Source organism: Lipotes vexillifer, unplaced genomic scaffold (genome assembly GCF_000442215.2).
Source record: "Lipotes vexillifer unplaced genomic scaffold, Lipotes_vexillifer_v1.1 scaffold278, whole genome shotgun sequence".
In the NCBI taxonomy this organism is placed as follows: domain Eukaryota; kingdom Metazoa; phylum Chordata; class Mammalia; order Artiodactyla; family Lipotidae; genus Lipotes; species Lipotes vexillifer.
Window position 1 is genome coordinate 5,267,855 of NW_006769677.1, and position 6,702 is coordinate 5,274,556.

Consider the following 6,702-nt stretch of genomic DNA (forward strand, 5'->3'; position numbering starts at 1 on the left):
TACCTAATTTCAAGCTATGTAATCATAGCCACAGTAACCAAGACTGTGTGGTATTGGTAAAGGGACAGACACACAGGTAAATGGAACACAGTAGAGAACCCAGAAACAGACTCACACAAATATGCCCAGCTGATTCTTTTTTTTTTTTTTTTGCGGTACGCGGGCCTCTCACTGTTGTGGCCTCTCCCGTTGCGGAGCACAGGCTCCGGACGCACAGGCTCAGCGGCCATGGCTCACAGGCCTAGCCGGTCCGCGGCATGTGGGATCTTCCGGACCGGGGCACGAACCCATGTCCCCTGCATCGGCAGGCGGACTCTCAACCACTGCGCCACCAGGGAAGCCTGCCCAGCTGATTTTTGATGAAAGTGTAAAAACAATTCAATGGAGGAAGGACAGCCTTTTCAACAAATGGTGCTAGAGCTCTTGGTCTTCCATTGGCAAAAAAATGAAACTTGACATAAACCTCACACCTTATACAAAAATTAACTCAAAATGGATCACAGACCTAAATGTCAAATGTAAAACCATAAAACTTCTATTTCAAAAAACATAGAAAATTTCTGGGATCTAGGGCTAGGAAAAGAGTTCTAAGACTCCAAAACACAATCCAGAAAAGAAAAAACTGACTAATTGAAATTCATCAAAATTAAAAATGTTCTCTCTACAAAAGACTGTTGAGAGATGGAAAAAACTACAAACTACAGATCGGGATAAAAACAAAAACCAATCCAATTAGAAAATGGGCAAAAGACGTGAAGAGTAATTTCACTGAAGACATACAGATGGCAAAAAAGCAGATGAAAAGATGTTCAATATCATTAGACATTAGGGAAATTCAAATTAAAACCTTAATGAGATACCAGTGGACACCTATTAGAATGACTGAAATAAAAAGTAGTGACACCACCAGATATCAGCAAGGATGCAGCAAAACTGGATTACTGATGGGAACATGAAATGGCAAAACCACTCTGAAACTATTTGGCAGTGTTTTGTTTTGTTTTTTTAGCCAAACATGCCACCCTCATACAAGCAAGCAATTGCAGTCCTGGACATTTATCCCAGAGAACTGAAGACTTATGTTCACACAAAAGCCTGTACACAAATGTTTATAGCAGCTTCAGTCAAAATAGTCAAAAACTGGAAACAACCCAGGTGTCTTTCAACAGCTGACTGGTTAAACAAACTGTGGTACATCCATACCATGGATTCAGCAATTAAAGGAGTGAACTAGTATCATACGTACAACTTGGATGAATATCCAGAAAATTGTATGAAAAAAGTCAATCCCAAAAGGTTGCATACTGTATGTGTCCATCTGTGTAACGTTCTTTTTTTTTTTTAATAGTCACTGTTTTTTTAAATTAATTAATTAATTTATGTTTGGCTGCGTCGGGTCTTCGTTACTCTTCGTTGCAGTGTGCGGGTTTCTCATTGTGGTGGCTTCTCTTGTTATGGAGCATGGGCTCTAGGCACACAGGCCCAGTTGCTCCCCAGCATTTGGGATCTTCCCGGACCAGGGCTCGAACCTGTGTCCCCTGCATTGGCAGGTGGATTCTTAATCACTGCACCACCAGGGAAATCCCTGTGTAAGGTTCTTATAATGACAAAATTACAGAAATAGAGAACAGATTAGTGTTTACAAGGATTAAGGGGGGAGTGGGGAAGGAAGTGGGTGTGACTATAAAAGGGCCACATGAGGGATCCTTGTGGTGATGGAAATGCTATGTATCTTCACTCTGTTAACGTCAAAATCCCAGCTGAGATATTGTACTATAGTTTTTGCAAGGTATTACCACTGGGGGAAACTAGGTAAATGGCACAAGGAATCTCTCTGCATTATCTCTAAAATTGCATGTTAAAAAAAAAAAAAGCAAATACACAAAGATCAAGGACCCTTCCAATATTTACCTTCCAAGATAAGCCCTTCCAAGTCAGAGCATGTAGCCAAATATGGGAAGAGCAAACACTCAGCGACTGGGCATTGTGCGCTATACTGGCTTGTCACATTCAGCTGTGATGATGTCCTTTGTGTTCCAAGTGTTCAGTACTATTATTTAGCGGCACAAAATATTAATATATGGAAAACACATAAACCAACATGAATTTTGCATTAATTCTGATATCATTCTTCTATTTACCATTCATATATAAGCGAACTTTCATTACAGAAATGTGTTGTTACAAGGGACTGCATTTCTTTATTTCCAAGTGACTGTGCTGGCATAAAGTAAGTAAACAGTATTTGGGGGAAAAATCTGAACAAATGAATGAACTGAAGCCAGAGGTAAGTGGATGAAATTGGAAAATCATGTTTGAAGAAGATTCCTCTAGTGGCTGTGACTGTAACATGTAATACATAAAGCTGAGACAGAAAACATCAAAATGATCAAGGTTTTAGTAAAGTCTGATTAGGGGTAACGAAGGTCTGAATGGGGGTAAATATGTAGGACTTTACGTTAAAAAGTACTAGCAAAATTAATAAGGGTTTCGATGTCAAAAAGTCTCTAAGTTTTTATTTAGGGTACCAGGAAAAGCTAAGTGGTTCTCTTGACAGTAATGAAAAAAATCTCTGAAAGGTGACTGTTAGAACTATCTGAATTTATTTATTAAATTAAATATAACGTGTAAAGACATTCAAATAACATTGTCCTGCAGATATTTAGAGACGCAGGGTCAGAGAGGGAGCATGAGATAAAAGCCACTTAAACAGTGGTATCAGCGGGTGCTAGAGGTGAGGAAAAGCTCCCAAAGCAATGAATCATCCATCGTCCTAGATATGGGGTCTGTGAGACTGGATTGGGGTTCAGTTCCCCTACCCAACGAGAAGATTTTGATGGAGCTGAACTCACATGTGAAGATAAGTTACTTCATTTTCAAAGGCTAGAGGAATAGATGGAGCAAAATCTGACAGAAACTTAAATCAGGGTTTCAAAGGCAATGCAGTTGAGGCCAAATTCCCCATCCTTCCCCTCACCAAGTCTCCTGCCTAATTATACGATACAGTTGGAAGCACTGCCAAAGCCTTGTTCTAATTTTGCAATGACAACACTATCTCAGGCTCTGCTTCCTCTCCCTACACCCAAAACTCTTAACTCTTACATCTTCAGCTATCCCATCTCAAAAATAGATCCTTTGAGACCTCCACAGCTACTGAAAAATTCCTCATCTAAATGTAACACCACCTACTACAGCAAATCCTTCCACAGGTTCTCTAGATAATTAGTTTCACAGAATTCTACTTTTGCTGGAATATTCTGCCAACAACCCCAACTTGCCTAGTAATGAAATAAAGAACAGGTGTTTCTCTTGCCAACACTCTCACCACAAGATCATTTTAACATAACTTAATCAATAGAAAGCAAAACACAATAACTAGTATCTATAAATGGCAAATGGAAATGGCAATTCCCAATCCTGCCAAAATCTTACATCTTTATAGATGCATTTTTTTTTCCCCACTCATCATAGTGACTGATGAGGTGGAAAGATTTCCTGACTTGGCTTCCCCATTGGCTTCTGTAGGTTTCCTCTGATGGATACCTCCTGGCTCCCACCTTCTCTCATCTTCAACCCTTCTAGAACACAGATATAGCATTTCCAAGAAAGCCTCAGCCACACATGTACTCAGCTACTTAGGATCCTGAGAAATCTGCTCTTCCAATATCTTAATGAAAGGGCAGATGGAAAGCCTCCATTCTTTGATTTATGTAATTCCAGTGGACACTTCATTAAAATTCATTCCAATTCTCATCTGCTTTTTTTGTTTAAGATTTTTTTGATGTGGACCATTTTTAAAGTCTTTATTGAATTTGTTACAATATTGCTTTATGTTTTGGTTTTTTGGCCCCAAGTCATGTGGGATCTTAGCTCCCCAACCAGGGATCGAACCCATACCCCCTGCATTGGAAGGCGAAGTTTTAACCACTGAACTGCCAGGGAATTCCCTCATCTGCTTTCGAAGTGGTCCAGCACTGTGGCTTGCCTCTCCCAGCTCCACCTCTGGCTACTCACTGCTAGTTCACCACTTTGATCTCCAGGGGCACTGTCCCCTCCTAGAGGGGATGCTGGCACACTGACCTCAGCAGAAGGTAACATTTCCCTCTATTATCACATCCTTAATTCACCCCATTCCATCAACAACACAAAGCTGTTGGACTTGACTGAGGGTTGGGAGATAGACAAGATGATAACTTTTAATATTAAAAATGACCCTATAACTGATTCACTTTGCTGTACAACAGAAACTAACACAACATTATAAATCAACTATACTGCAATGAAAAAAAATTTTTAAATGACCCTAAACATCACCATTCTGAGTGTATGAAAAAAATTAAAGAGCACGTTAAATTCTTCACATAGATACTCTCGTTGGGTCACCTGGATCCTAGCCTTGCTCCCCTGTCCCTCCTCAGTAACATTCTTAAATCCATCATGTTGCAAATTTCTCCCTTCCTCTAGGAAACTTTATCCCTCTACCTAAGGAGGCTAATATGATCCTCCACTTCCAATTAGGGCAACCCATGAGACATAACAGCTCAAAGTAAGATCTCTCCCCAAAGACTGAGTTTTTCAATCTGGAACAACACTTTGGACTTTCAGCCAAACAACACACATGCTCATCCTTCCCAGAATGAGTATAATCAAAATCCCTTTTAAAGAAGAGAAACACTTCCCTCAAGGCAACAAGATCTGCAGAGCTTGCTCCAGGTCACGAAGGAGATAGCATTTTTATGCTCTTGACAAAGAGATATCAATCCTGCTTTCTCAGTCTCCTGTTTCCAGACCTTGTCCAGGCTTTTTCTCTTTGTAAACCAACCAAGGAGCCCATGACAGCACCTTTGAGAATAGTGCCATCCACTTAATCGTTACTCTGTAGCTTTCTTTACCTTGGACCAAATCCTATTCTAGTCAAGATTTCCTCCCATTCTAGTACCATGTTCCTTGGTATCCTCAGGAGATTGGTTCCAGGCCCCCTCCCTGCAGAGACCAAAATCCACAGATGCTCAAGCCCCACATATAAAATGGTGTAGTATTTGCATATAAGCTACACACATCCTCCTGTATACTTTAAATCATCACTAGATTCTTGTAATACCTAATACAATGTAAATGTTACATAGGGACTTTCCTGGCAGTCTAGTGGTTAAGACTCCAAGCTTCCAATGCAGGGGCTGCAGGTTCAATTCCTGGTCGGGGAACTAAGATCCCACTTGCCACACAGCAACACCCCACCCCCCCAAAAAATGTTATGTAAATAGTTGCCAGGGCAGCAAATTCAAATTTTGGAACTTTGTGAAATTTTTTTTTTAATATTTTTGATCTGTGATTGGTTGAATCCATGGAGGCAGAACTCACAGATATGGAGGGCCAGCTGTATTAAAAAATAGGACAAAGACTAACATGGAGATGCATTTTCCACCCAAGCCATCTACTTTTTCTCTGCAGGGCTGCTTTTTCCTTCTTTTACTGGGGTGGGATAACATTTAGCTTCTCTGCAAGGCTCTTTCCCATTAGTCCTCAGACCTCGTGTCCTTCCTGGGCTGTACCCTGTCCCTCATCAGTGAGAATCCGTGGCTAATCTGTCAGCCCATTGGTTATTCCTAGTTAGAGTTAAGTTACATAAGCTTTATTAGTATAGCTTTTTCTTTAGTACATTTCTCTAAAACTGAAGTTGCTCTATCAAAAGCCATTCAAAATCATCTTCTGCCAAAGTCATCTTCTGTCTCTCACATTATAAATCCCTAACCTTCTAAATCCACATTCTCTAAATCTCTTTATTAGTTTCCATTTCCTTGTCAGATTTTACTTCTCATCTTCAGATAACTCTGATTTCTTCTAACCCCTCTACTCACATCTTTTTTTTGCTCCTGGGATTTCTCTTTTCTTGCCCTTTTTCTACTCCACATCTGCACATATTTTTTAAGCCACCTGACCCCTCACGAGAATGCCTTCTCAATTCTCATCTGACAAACCAGTTCTCTCAGCTATTAAAATATGGGAAATTTCCCAACAGCCCCTATGTACTCTAGAACCTATAGTGACAGACTCATTACTGCTGTCAGAAGACAGTTCTACAGGGCTCAAAATAAGCATTCCTTAATTGACCAGGGCCTTGATGATTATGTTGCAATGGCATAATATATGAATTACTTCAGCCACCTTATGAACTAGAAATGTACTCCAGCAACATTATTAATTAAACAGCCTTGTGGGATAACCCAAGAATCTAACCACCATTTATAACATTATCTGTCTGGGAAAATGAGGCCTCCATTTTATTTTATTTTTTATTTTTAAAAAATTATTTATTTAATTTATTTTTGGCTGTGTTGGGTCTTCATTGCTGCGCACGGGCTTTCTCTAGTTGCGGCGAACGGGGCTACTCTTCGTTGCAGTATGCAGGCTTCTCAGTGCAATGGTTTCTCTTATTGTGGAGCACGGGCTCTAGAGCGCAGGCTCAGTAGTTGTGGTCCATAGGCTTAGTTGCTCCGCGGCATGTAGGATCTTCCCGGACCAGGGGTTGAACCCGTGTTCCCTGCATTGGCAGACGGATTCTTAACCACTGTGCCACCAGGGAAGTCCCAAGGCCTCCATTTTAAATAACCACAAATGAATTTTTGAAACATGACTGGTTCACACCTGGCATCTATAGACATTGTTGTAATTTGCCATCCATGTGCAAGCTTCATCTGATGC